Below are 14279 nucleotides of genomic sequence, written 5' to 3'. Positions count from 1 at the left end.
TAATTGGGGTCTAAACGTACTTTGAAACCCATTCTGGACAGAAAGCAGAGATTGCAATTCTGCAATTTGCTTTTGGCACTTTGCGTGATCTACTGAGCTCTGCCTTTGTTCCCTCGTGGAAGTGTAGAGCGCTCGTAGGGCTGCTTTCAAATCATTGCACTGTTTCTGCAATTTCTCCACCTGTTGCTCGGCTTCTTGTCTTACCAAGACCGCACGTTGCGTGTCCTGGCAGGCCTTATCATATTGGGTCTGAAAGCTACTCAAATGGGCGAGACAAGACTGGTGTGCCCGCTTGGCATCATCCACCTCTCTGTCTCTAGCTGCTAAGTGTTCTCTCAAATCTTTATTCTCTTTCTCAAACTCGCTCACATTTCCCTCACTATTTCTGTCTCTCTCCTCTATCCCTCTACGGAGCATCCTAACGACCACCTCTGTGCCTCGTAATTGTGCTAAGCAGGACACGATTGCCATCGGCTTGCGAGCTTTCCCTAAGCCCTTCTTGTGGATCTCTGACAGGTTCTCCCACCAAGTATGTCCTATACTCCCGGGACCTGTTTCATTATTCACGCAGAATTCGCTCCAAAGGGGCCATCCTTTCCCTTTGAGGTACATTCTGATTTCCTCTTCCCATAAGGGACACTGTCCTACTCTACTGGTCACTGCGACCTTGAATTCCTGGGGATTCATAAGGCGTTCCATTGCCTTCATTGCCATTTTCTCGATCTGGGTTCTCTACTGAATTTGGAACAGGGGGTGATAAAGTGGTGGTGTAAACACGGGTATGGCTTACGCTATTTTCCAGCCTACAAAACTCCCGACAGTTTTACGCAACAAAATCTCTCAGGTTTACTTTATATCCCTGTTAGTACGCATGCATTAACACACTTGCGAATCTCGGAGGTTTGATCAGTATTGTTCTCACACTTGTGGTTTTTCTGTTTCCAATTCGATTCCAATTCAAATTTGGGTTCTCTGGGAGTGGTTAGGCCACTTCTAGGTCGAGTCCCGTCAGATGTCGCCAGTAAATGTTGCTAATTCTGTTTCTCTTAATTTGGCTCTGAAGATGGCGGCCAATATGGTCGCCTTCCTTAATTCTAATTACGTTTTGCTCTAGAGTCGCTAGGTATCTTTCGATACCGCCACAAGGTTCAACACCAAATACTGATCAAAGACTCGATACACCAGTTAGTAAGTTCAAACTCAATGCTCATTTATTTACACACACAGTCAAATATACTCATGCATAAAACTCTACAAACTAAACTATTACTACTGCTAAAGCCTATACTTGGCTTCGGGCGCCCACTCACTCAGAGGAACAATGGCCGTTGTTCGGTTCTGAGGCTGCTGGGGTCGAATTGGTATGGAATAACTGCTAGGAGCATCTGTCTCGTAGCGTGCGTTGACCTTGGACTTACTTGTTCTGATGTTGCTGTTGGGCAGGTCTCTCCTTGGTGAGAGCCAGAGCCACAAGAGAGCGATTCTCTCTTGGGGGCTTCTTCTTGTACCCAAAAGGGGCTTCGCGCGCTTTTGGGTGGGCCTTGAATTTGGCCCCAATTAATTGGGCGTTTCCCAATTGTTCCTATCGATTTCCTCCAATAGAGGGGTGGGTGCCCTGATTGCTGGGCATGTCCTAGGTGGCCGTTGGCCTGCTTTTTCCTGGTCTCCTCTGGCGCCGGGGTGTCTGTCTTGGTATTGTTTACTTAAATGTTACCCTTTTGTCCCCGGGGATGGCTCATTAGTATGGTAATGGTTTGCAGTATCGGTCTTGTCTGGGAGCTACGGCTCCAATCAACAGACAAACCCTGCACCTGCTTGCTTTCTCAGTATTGTCCATTTTCCCTGCAATCTTTGCAAAGTGTCCATTTTGTAATCGGGAAGTGGCCATCCCAGATGGCTACACCGCCTAATCGCATTTCCTGATTCCAGCGTCGGCCGACGGAGAATCCGGCCCCTGATCACATTGTTATATTGTCCTCTCTGCTGCCCTCTTTCTTGGGGAGGATTAAATAAAGTTAGTTCAATAATGGCTGCCTGCTGTTGAGCATGTTTGTTAGCCTAACTCAGTGCAATACAAAACAATTGCCCTTGCAGGTGACTTTACTTTGAGAGATAATTTTTAAAGAATTCCCATTGATTAATTCTGGCTCACAATTCAAAAGTGTTCTTTAAGTTACCTTCAAGAGCTTTCACAATGCTTGCCCAATTTTCCTTAAGGTATCTATAAAGTGTGTTTCTTTCTGCTTACTTACTCCATAAACAAGTACAGAAGCCTCTTAAATGCAAAGACTGATTTGCGGTTGAAACTCTTTAAAATCAAACTGAGATTCCAGAAATTGTTCCCCATTGGAAAATGCTACCCTTGGGTCATTTTGTGTTCACATTTATTCAGTAGTATGCTGTACAACTGCCATAAGCAATATGTCATATTATCCTGAAAAATAAAGTCCTCTTGCCTTTTGCAGTTTTGTTGCATTGTTTCTTAGGCTGGATGGTGGATCCTCAATTTCTTGGTGGGGGGGGGGGGGGGGGGGGGGAAGCGGTGGTTGCTCAGTAAAAGTATTTATGCACCAGTGTACTCGAGTATTCAATACCTTTTCGGGGAAATAGTTTGTTTGTGTTGCTAGGATCCTGAACGAGAACCCAACATTTTCAATTTTGAAAACTCTAAGGAAATGTTATTGCACCACACAAATGAAAGCACTGACCAATAGGTATCTTTTATGTCAAAACAAACTTTGATCTATTCACAGTATTAACCACATTAGCAACAAAGAAATAGCTTGACAGTTAACAGTTATAACAGTAAAAGAAGAAACGTTAACTTACTTACTAAACCTGCCACTATATTCCAATGAAGTAAACCAATATATATTAAATACCATGCATGAATGAAGTTAACAACCAGGGTTTTACATGCTTTTCTCTGTGAAGAATCTTTGGAGAGAAAATCTTTCAGCGCCAAACCGAAACAGCTCTGTTGAGATTAAAGATCTAGGCCCTACTGACTCTTCAGACAGACCTGGTTCCTCACATTAACTACATCATTTGTGCCCAAAGCATAAGGCAGTCTTTTGTCTCTTTTGTAAGATATCCCTTGACTTATTTAGCCAGGACCTATCACAATACGGCTCATAAATTGTCAACACCCCAGGGGTCCTTCAAACCTTAACAATATTCCATTAGCTAGCTATCTGGAAACAAGTAAATGGTTCTCAAGATCTAGAAGCAGAACACTTCACCTACAAATCAATAATGACCTCACTTTTATAACAGCTTAATCACCGCTTTGGCAGTCATACTGTGATGCACCTTAATCCAGATTTTAACAACATTACTGCAAAAAATATAAAAATGACAATTGTCATTCACTTATATAATATGCAAACTGTTTTAGTTGTCCCCTGAAAGCATCTATTCATTTCATGAGCCTTGGCTATTGTGTGTTCATGAATTCTTAGAGCAATTCTGTTATCCCTTGTGCTATTGTTTCAAGCAAGTGCTGTGATTGAATACTTGATTTTTGTAACTGATATAGCCTGTGAAGTTACAAGAAAATAAATTATCTCATGCTAATTTGTTCTGCATAATATTTGAAGAAGTGTTGACATCAAACCAGAGATGGCTCTGTCTGCACAAAAACATGGTTTGAACCCGTCACTCCTGAATAAAATATCACAAGAATTCCTTATTTCAGAATAAGCAGAGAAAAATAAACCAAAGAAAGGCCACTGTTCAAATCTTATCTCATTCTATCGCATTTCACATTCAATAACCTATTAGGGGCCTATTGGGGTAAAAAGGTAACCGATTTGTGGAGGCAGAAGATTTGGGAAATGTTCTTAATGAATACCTTACCGCTATCTTCACAAAAGAGCAGGCCGATGATGGCATTATTGTTAAGGAGGAGGAAGGTGAAATAGTTCATGTGATAAACGTATTGTATGGGCTAAGAGAGGAAATATTAAATATACCCTTTATGCCTTTGAAAGTAGATAAATCAACAGGACCAAAAAACATGGGTGGGATTCTCCGTTGCCCGAATAATTCCACTCGACCACATAAACGCTTTCTCTTCATCTAAGGAGATCACTAGACCACCCAATGCCCCATTTTTGAAAGATCTGAATAACATTCAATAATCTCCTAACATTGATACACGAATTGGACCCTTTATGAACCCAGTCTGATCACCCTTGATGATCAATGGGGGACCTACCTCCAGGAGCCGTGTTAACACTTTAGACAACCATGTCAAATCTACATTCAGGAGCAAATGTGGCCTACCCTCAAGCAAAAACTCTAGAAAAAGAGGAGCATGATCAGAAATCACAGCACTGCCCATAGAGAAAATGCCAGATTGCTCTTGGCATGAAGAAATGGTCAATTCTAGCATGACATTGATGAGGAGCATAAAAAAAAGATTTCCTTCTTTCTCGGATGAAGTGTTCTCCACACATCTGAGTGTCCCACCTCCTTGCAAATGATGCAAGTACCCTTGCCTGTTGGGTGAAGGGCTCTGGTTACTGGGAATTTGTCCATCAAGGGGTTAAGGTGACAATTAAAGTCGCCACCCATAAAGGAATTAGTCAATGCCAGGTCAGCAAAGTCCATGAAGACTTTAGTGCCAAAACAAGGGAAATAACTTGGAGGACCATACACATTCATTATCAAGACAAACTCCCCATATAAAAGGCCCTTTCCAATCACATATCATTAAGACCCATTTGCATCCTATTAACGAGTCGGGCACCATATTTTCCAAGCCCACGTAATTCTCAGGCCCTCTGGGCTGAGAATCATGTGGGTGAGAATTGGTGCAGGCCCTGACAAGCATGTACCTGATGTGGTGGATGTTGCGGTGGGACAAGGAGGTAACTCTTTAAGGGAGTTCCCCCAAAGTCCATCAGGGGTTACCCTCCCCTCACAATGCAAGACCTGCCCGCCCCACCACGCCAGACCCACCCCCCAATGTCCCCCCATCAGAGACCCCGAATTAAAGAGACTCCCCCAGAGACACACAAATTAAAGTGACACCCCACAGAGCATGGTAGCACAGTGATTAGCACAGTTGCTCCAGGATCCCAGGTTCGATTCCCGGCTTGGGTCACTGTCTGTATGGAGACTACACATCCTCCCCGTGTGTGCGTGAGTTTCCTCCGGGTGCTCCGGTTTCCTCCCACAGTCAAAAGATGTTCAGGTTAGGTGGATTGGCCATGATAAATTGCCCTTACTGTCCAAACAAATTAGGTGGGGCTACTGGGTTACGGGGATCGGGTGGAGGTAGGGTGCTCTTTCCAAGGGCCGGTACAAACTCCATGGGCTGAATGGCCACCTTCTGCAGATTCTATGATACTACGATACTATAAAGAGACATCCCCAGAGATCCCCTAATTAATGAGACCACCCGGAGACCCCGCAGAGACCCCTTGAATAAAGAAACTCTCCCAACCACAGTGCTCTGAGAAAACCCATCATTCTGACCAGTGATACATCGCCATATGGGATAGAGGCAGTTCTGTCCCATACAATGGAAGAGGCTCAGAGACATCAATTGCCTTTGCCTCAAGGGCACTTTCTGATTCTCCACTTAAATACAGGCAAATTGAGAAGGAAGGCCTTGCCATAATCCATGCACCCACTTCCAAAGAACTTTGCAACCCCGCCAGTATCGCCTTGAACCTTTTGGACACTTCCCACATTCCGGCCACATGAAGAATTGGGCACAACGTGAACCTGTCCTGTCCGAGGTAAAACACATGATTTTGACCGGGTGGCGTCATAAAAAATCTGACCAATTAAAGCCATATCTTACTTGTAAGGATGAGATCAATTGGGAGGATGGACTCATGCTCTGGTGTTCCTCTTATTAGTATTCTGCAGCTCACTCTTGTATGCACTAATATTCTGTGCCAACAAACCGGGTTTATCATCAATGACCTTAATGAGGTTCTCTGTCATCATTTGCAGCACCTTTGAGTGTGCCGAATCAAGAGGCCTCTCGAAGATCAGGTCGCCATATTGAGAAGTCAGTTGCGCCCCAGTTGCATCCGACTGCCCCCTTTTCTCAGCAACTTTTTTAGGATTCTTCGACATTTTATCGACACCACTTCACCAGAAATCTTTTGGGGACATATTATGGAGTATTCACGCCTGGATTAGGTAGTATAGAACATAGAACATAGAATGATACAGCGCAGTACAGGCCCTTCGGCCCACGATGTTGCACCAAAACAAAAGCCATCTAACCTACACTATGCCATTATCATCCATATGTTTATCCAATAAACTTTTAAATGCCCTCAATGTTGGCAAGTTCACTACTGTTGCAGGTAGGGCATTCCACGGCCTCACTACTCTTTGCGTAAAGAACCTACCTCTGACCTCTGTCCTATATCTATTACCCCTCAGTTTAAAGCTATGTCCCCTCGTGCCAGCCATTTCCATCCGCGGGAGAAGGCTCTCACTGTCCACCCTATCCAACCCCCTGATCATTTTGTATGCCTCTATTAAGTCTCCTCTTAACCTTCTTCTCTCCAACGAAAACAACCTCAAGTCCATCAGCCTTTCCTCATAAGATTTTCCCTCCATACCAGGCAACATCCTGGTAAATCTCCTCTGCACCCGCTCCAAAGCCTCCACGTCCTTCCTATAATGCGGTGACCAGAACTGTACGCAATACTCCAAATGCGGCCGTACCAGAGTTCTGTACAGCTGCAACATGACCTCCTGACTCTGGAACTCAATCCCTCTACCAATAAAGGCCAACACTCCATAGGCCTTCTTCACAACCCTATCAACCTGGGTGGCAATTTTCAGGGATCTATGTACATGGACACCTAGATCCCTCTGCTCATCCACACTTCCAAGAACTTTACCATTAGCCAAATATTCCGCATTCCTGTTATTCCTTCCAAAGTGAATCACCTCACACTTCTCTACATTAAACTCCATTTGCCACCTCTCAGCCCAGCTCTGCAGCTTATCTATATCCCTCTGTAACCTGCTACATCCTTCCACACTATCGACAACACCACCGACTTTAGTATCGTCTGCAAATTTACTCACCCACCCTTCTGTGCCTTCCTCTAGGTCATTGATAAAAATGACAAACAGCAACGGCCCCAGAACAGATCCTTGTGGTACGCCACTTGTAACTGAACTCCATTCTGAACATTTCCCATCAACCACCACCTGTCTTCTTTCAGCTAGCCAATTTCTGATCCACATCTCTAAATCACCCTCAATCCCCAGCCTCCGTATTTTCTGCAATAGCCTACCGTGGGGAACCTTATCAAACGCTTTACTGAAATCCATATACACCACATCAACTGCTCTACCCTTGTCTACCTGTTCAGTCACCTCCTCAAAGAACTCGATCAGGTTTGTGAGGCATGACCTACCCTTCACAAAGCCATGCTGACTATCCCTGATCATATTATTCCTATCTAGATGATTATAAATCTTGTCTCTTATAATCCCCTCCAAGACTTTTCCCACTACAGACGTGAGGCTCACCGGTCTATAGTTGCCGGGGTTGTCTCTGCTCCCCTTTTTGAACAAAGGGACCACATTTGCTATCCTCCAGTCCTCTGGCACTATTCCTGTAGCCAATGATGACATAAAAATCAAAGCCAAAGGTCCAGCAATCTCTTCCCTGGCCTCCCAGAGAATCCTAGGATAAATCCTATCAGGCCCCGGGGACTTATCTATTTTCAGCCTGTCCAGAATTGCCAACACCTCTTCCCTACGTACCTCAATGCCATCTATTCTATTAGCCTGGGTCTCAGCATTCTCCTCCACAACATTATCTTTTTCCTGAGTGAATACTGACGAAAAATATTCATTTAGTATCTCGCCTATCTCTTCAGACTCCACACACAACTTCCCATCCCTGTCCTTGACTGGTCCTAATCTTTCCCTAGTCATTCGCTTATTCCTGACATACCTATAGAAAGCTTTTGGGTTTTCCTTGATCCTACCTGCCAAATACTTCTTTCTCATGTTCCCTCCTTGCTCGTCTTAGCTCTCTCTTTAGATCCTTCCTCGCTACCTTGTAACTATCCATCGCCCCAACTGAAACTTCACACCTCATCTTCACATAGGCCTCCTTCTTCCTCTTAACAAGAGATTCCACTTCTTTGGTAAACCACGGTTCCCTCGCTCTACGCCTTCCTCCCTGCCTGACCGGTACATACTTATCAAGAACACGCAGTAGCTGATCCTTGAACAAGCTCCACTTATCCAGTGTGCCCAACACTTGCAGCCTACTTCTCCACCCTACCCCCCCCAAGTCACGTCTAATGGCATCATAATTGCCCTTCCCCCAGCTATAACTCTTGCCCTGCGGTGTATACTTGTCCCTTTCCATCATTAACGTAAACGTCACCGAATTGTGGTCACTGTCCCCAAAGTGCTCTCCTACCTCCAAATCCAACACCTGGCCTGGTTCATTACCCAAAACCAAATCCAACGTGGCCTCGCCTCTTGTTGGCCTGTCAACATATTGTGTCAGGAAACCCTCCTGCACACACTGTACAAAAAACGACCCAACTAATGTACTCGAACTATATCTTTTCCAGTCAATATTTGGAAAGTTAAAGTCTCCCATAATAACTACCCTGTTACTTTCGCTCTGCTCCAGGATCATCCTCGCCATCCTTTCCTCTACATCCCTAGAACTATTTGGAGGCCTATAGAAAACTCCCACCAGCGTGACCTCTCCTTTCCTGTTTCTAACCTCAGCCCATACTACCTCGGAAGATGTGCTCTGGAAACAGGATGAATGAGAGGATTAAAGGCCGAGTAGCGCCAGATCGCATGGAAACGCTGCCGTTCCCGTGCCCGCATCACATGATCCCCGTATCATTGTTTAAAAGTGGAGGAAGAGATAATCTGAGGAATTTTAGTTAGCATAAATTCGGTTGCGGACAAATTATTGGAATTGATTCTGAGGGGCAGCATAAACTTTTATTTACAAAGGCGTAGATTCAGCATGCATCCATTCAGGGATGGTCATGTCTGACTAACTTGGTTGAACTTTTTGAGGAGGTGACAAGTAGAGTTGATGAGGACAGTGCAGTGGATCTGACCTACATGGATTTAGCAAGGCTTTCTACAAAGTCCCACACGGCAGGCAAAGTAAAAACCCTGAGGATCCAGCTGAAACTGGCAAATTGTATCCAAAATTGGTTTAATGACAGGAAGCAAAAAGTAATGCTTGACAGATGTTTTTGTAACTAGCAGGTTATTACCAGTGGGGTTCCACAGAGCTCCTTACCAGTCTCCTGCTTTTGTAGTTTATATTAATGATTCAGACTTAAACGTAAGGGGCCTTATGAAGAACATTGCAGATAATTAAAATATTTGCCAAGTGGGCTGACAGTGAGGGGGAAAGTTTCAGACTGCAGGAAGATATTGATGGTCTAATTAATTGGGCTAAAAATGGAAAATCAAATTCAATCCAGAGGAGCGTGAGGTCATACATTTTGGGAAGTGCAATGAGGCAAGGAGAATGTGCAGCAAAGTGAGAGGACGCTGAACAGTGTTGAGGAAAAGAGGGATCTTGGTGTGTTTGTACACAGACCTTTAAAGGTAGAAGGATAGACCAATAAGGTGGTTAAGAAAGCACGCATTCTTTGCTCTATTAGCCAGGGCATAGGGCTATGTTATGCTAGAACTGTACACAACACTTGTTACACCACAGCTTGAGTGCTGCATGCAGTTCTGGTCATCACATTACAGGAAAGATATGATTGCAGTGGAGGGCATATTGCCAGGACTGGAATGTTCAGCTATGAGGAAAGATTCGATAAGCTGGGGTTGTTTTCCTTGGGACAGAGGAGGTTGAGTGGTGACTTAATTGAGATGTCAAAAAAATTATGCCAGGCCCAATAGAGTAAATCGGGATGACATTACCATATAGGTCAGAAACCAGGAACTTTGGGCACGATTTTCCAGGGTGTTGGGGAGAGGCGCTGGGGGGAGGCAACTGGGGGAGGGAAACCACTCGCGGCACCACCATACTAACCCCTGGATCGTGTGTAATGTTCCCGGTGTAGTGATATTAGTAAAATGTTTATCAAAGTAATTCAAAGATTTGACGAACATTGCACCCCCAGAAAGAATGCAATTTATGAACGCTATGTGTTCAGATCACCTTTACAGAAGACAGAGGAGTCCATAGATCACTCCCGGGATTCTCCGAGCCCGCGGCGGGTCGGAGAAACACCGGGGGGGGGGGCGCAAATCCCGCCATGCCGCTTCGACGCCGGCTCGTCGATTCTCCGGTGACCGTAGAATTGACGCGAATCACGCCGGCGCGGAGGCCGTGGCACCAGTCGGGGGCCGTTAAAAGCGGCCCCTGTGGTGATTCTGCACACTCGACGGGCCGAGTGCCCGCCGAGTTCTGCCGAGACCCACCGGTGTCGTTTGCGTATGGTCCTACCCGGCGGGACCTCGCCGTTCTGGTTGTGGGGGCCATCCTGGTGGGGGGGGGGGGGGGAGCCGACTCTGGGGGTGGCCTCCACACTGGCCAGGCCCGCGATCGGGGCAACCGATCGGCGGGCGCACTAATTCCAGGGGGGAGGGCTATGTTCCTCTGCGCCAGGCCCCTGTAGGGCTCCGCCATGTTGCCTGCGGGCAGGCACGGAGATGGCTGTGACACACATGCGCGGGGCCATGGCAGGCTGGCTTTCAGTGCTGGAGCAGCACACAGCACTCCGGTGCCGTTCTAGCCCCCGAGGACAGGGAGATGGTCTGGGCCTGGAGGCCCGTTGACGCCAGCGTTGCTCGCGCTGGTTTTGTCGCCGGCGTCAACACTTGCCCGGGATTTCGGAGAACCCCGGCCCATGACATCACTGATTTACAGTTAAAAGCTAAAACCTGTAAATTTTCAAGTGGAATCTTCCATGATTCGGGACCAAATTGTGTTTGGTGTGAATGAAAACAAGCTGAGGGAACAGTTGTTGAGGGAATCGGAGTTGTCCTTGCAACAAACAGTTAAGGTTTGTCAGGCTCACGAGCTAGCAACACTGTATTCTAAAATGTTTCTCAGTAATGGTGGAGTCTTCTTGCAGGAAGGCACTCCTGTTGCTGCCTTTTTACAAAAAGGAAAAAAATCACTTTGCTCAGAATTGTTACTCTAGGTTCAACCCCAAATCAATCGGCACAGTGGACTCACATGGCTGGATTCTCCGTCCCGCCGAACCAGATTTCTGGTTCCTCACCTCTCATCCGCCAGCCTGTGAGTGGGTGACCGATCTGTCCTCGGCTACCCTGGTCACCTCCAGGGCCTGTTCCTCACAGGAGGTGAGGATTCTTATGTCCGGCGCCTGACCGCCAGTCTGGGCCCTCTGCCGCCAACCTGTGGGAGAGCTTTTCCTGTGGGGACACAGAGAGGGCATCGTTAGTCACACACGGTTCACAGTGGTGGGAGAGGGGGTGTGAATGTGGGGTTGGAGGGAGGGGGTTGTGGGGGAGGGAGGGCTGGGGGTTTTATAGGGAGTTAGGGGGGGTAGATGCTCCCTTGGGGGTTTGGGGGAGTGTTGGTATCTATTCACTCTTACTGCCCAGTGTAGGTTGTGAACCTTCTTCCTGAACTGCTGGCCAGTCCCCTTGATCATACAACTCGAGTTTACGGCCGCCGCCACCTCATCCCAGGCAGCACTGGCTGCCTTGTAGCTCACCCTCCAGGACATCAGGAGAACAGGACAATCCTCCTGGCCTCCCCGGTGTCCAGGAGCCTCCCCAAGTCAGCATCCCCCAATCTTGGGGCTGGTCTCCTGGGCGCCACTGTTGCGAGCTGGCTGGGGTTGGCTGAACAAGTGCAGCTTAAGTGCTGCTCGACCTTGATAGCGGGAGGCTGACGAGCGCGGTGCTGGTCAATCAGCTGGTGAGCCTTCCTTTATGGCAAGATGCCCGCGAGGCCTCGTTATGTGGACCAATTAACGTTGGCTTGCATTGCCGGCCTTGCTAGGCCGAGCGCCGGGAAGCTTGGAGCAATTCCCCCTCGCTACCACACTTAGAAATTATTCTGGACAATTGCGCCCTCTAAGTTTAAAGTAATTGATGAAAGGATTATGGGGGAGCTGAGGGTGATAGGGATCTGGAACTCACTGCCTCAAAGGAAGCTGAAAGCAGAGGTTTTCACCACGGGTATGATTCTCCGGAAAGGTTTCTAAGTATGGTAGCGAGTGGGAACTGCCGCGAGTTTCCCGACGCTCAGTCCAGCGAGATCGGCAATGCTCGTCCACATAACGAGGTTGTTAGACTGGCAAACAGTGGTAGACTCGACTGCAGGACCCTCCATTCCACCATTGATTTCCCCCTCCACCCCACCCGGAATGCCCTGCCAACACACGTCTGGCTGCAGTGGGCACCCCTCCCTGGACCCCAGACCCTGTTCCTTGCTCACACACTCATAACGTCACCTGGACCGAACACTGATCCCCTCCCCATGGCGCTCACCCATGCTCTGGCCGTGGACATGTCTCCGGAGCTATGTCCCATCCCCTGGGTGTTGGGATGTTGGCTTCTGCATGTGTGTCGTTGCCTCCCGCAGTGTTCACAGATCGTGGTCTGATTGGGATGCTAGGCAATGACTCCCACATGCTACATAGCCCGCCCACCCACGGGAATCCACTTGGGTTGTGTTTGAAGTGCTCACTTAACCACGATTGCTAATTCCCTATTAGCAGTAGCCTTCAGCCGCACAGCCATAGGCCTCGGCAGTCGATGGGGGTTATGGGTGGTCGGAGGGGTGGACTGACAGGGAGAAGGGTTGCCTCTGGAATGGATACACATGATCCTGTGATTGGCATGGTGGTACCGCACGTGGTTGCCCCCTACAGCGCCCCCCCCCTCCCCATGGCAGCCCACCCCAGCTGGTGTTCCCTCCACCCTACCCAGCCGACGAGCACTGGGGTAGCAAGCCCAGCACTGTGAGCAGAGATGGCTACACACCTCCTTGGCTCCCCACAGAAGCCATTCCGGCAGGTTTGCGTTTTTGAAAAGGGGTACTAATCAGTGCCACTTGCTGGGGAGGCCGATGAATAGCGGGAGGTCGTTGGAAAAGGGGTGACTCCCTTTAATTGTATGGAAATAGGGCTTAAGTGGTGATAATTGGTTTCTCGGCACGCTACGACGAGATCGCGATTTTGGCTACGGGAGCAGGGCATTTGCATCACCAACTATTTGGCGCCTACCGCGTTTCTTGCTTTCGGCCCCTCCCACTATTCACTGGCCTCGTTTTGCTCGAGCGAGAGTGCAACGATGCGGGAGAATCGCGCCCCAGATTTAAAAAGCACTTGTCTGACTACTTGAAGAGGTATGAATTTCAGGGCTATGGATATAGATCAGAATTCTCCGGGCGTTCCGATTCACTATTCCTGTTGGCAGCTCACCCCGGCCGGTGGGGTCGCCGCCGGCGTGGGGTGGTTACAATGGGAAATCCTATTGACATCTGGCGAATGCTGTGCCGGCGAGAAGCACATGTCTGGGGAACCAGAGAATCCCGCCCATTGTGCAGGAAGGTGGGATTAGGCTGGCTAGCTCTTTGTTGACCAGCACAACTACGATGGGCTGAATGGCCTCCCTCCTTCCGTGTTGTTTATTTTTCCATGATTTCTCTGAGACTTGTAAACTTTGTATGTATATGTCCTGAAAGATGTTGATAATCAGGTTCTAAAAAATGTTTTCAGACACAGCATTTGAAGTATTGGCAACTTTGACACATTTCATCTGGCTCACACTGGAGGATTTCGTTTTTAAAAATTGAACATTGCAAGCCCCTGTTTTGCAATTGGGTAGATTAAAATCGCATTTCCGTTATTGGCATGTGTGTAAGCAAACAGACTGCTGTGTAATATCTAGTTAGTTTCAGGCAATTGCCTCATTATTGGCTGAGATGTTAAGACTACAACAATTTGGCTCCAAGAAATTATTCAACTTCAAAGGACAAATACTCTTAACATATGGGAACCTTACACTGTTCTTCGGCTTTTGCTCTCTTCTCTGTAATATATACGCAGAAAAGGTGGAGCTGACTTCTATGCACTTCCAGATTATGATGCTGCCCTTGCCGTATGTTGTGGGGTAATTTAGATTCAAGTGAGTAACCATCCAAACACAGCCTGCAAAGCCTTGCAAACACTGGCGTGAGGCTGTAAATAGCTTAGCCGCAGGGGTCTGACTGCAAATGGGCTGTGAAATAAGGGTGGTGTGAACATACCTAGAGCGGAAAATCAGGAAGGGAGAAGTAAGGCACAGGTGGCCAGGAT

General features: G+C 47.4%; 1 long non-coding RNA gene across 1 annotated transcript in view; it reads right to left on the bottom strand.

Annotated features, from left to right (window-relative positions):
- LOC140422771 (uncharacterized) overlaps window positions 1-14279 on the bottom strand; it is an 85676-nt gene that overhangs the window by 17783 nt on the left and 53614 nt on the right. Inside the window, exon 2 of the long non-coding RNA XR_011947594.1 lies at window positions 11229-11382. This is a non-coding gene — a long non-coding RNA (uncharacterized lncRNA). The remainder of the gene's footprint in view (window positions 1-11228; window positions 11383-14279) is intronic.

Source organism: Scyliorhinus torazame, chromosome 5 (assembly GCF_047496885.1).
Source record: "Scyliorhinus torazame isolate Kashiwa2021f chromosome 5, sScyTor2.1, whole genome shotgun sequence".
NCBI lineage: Eukaryota > Metazoa > Chordata > Chondrichthyes > Carcharhiniformes > Scyliorhinidae > Scyliorhinus > Scyliorhinus torazame.
Note: the sequence above shows the minus strand (reverse complement) of the source record. Positions and strands in the feature narration are given on the sequence as shown.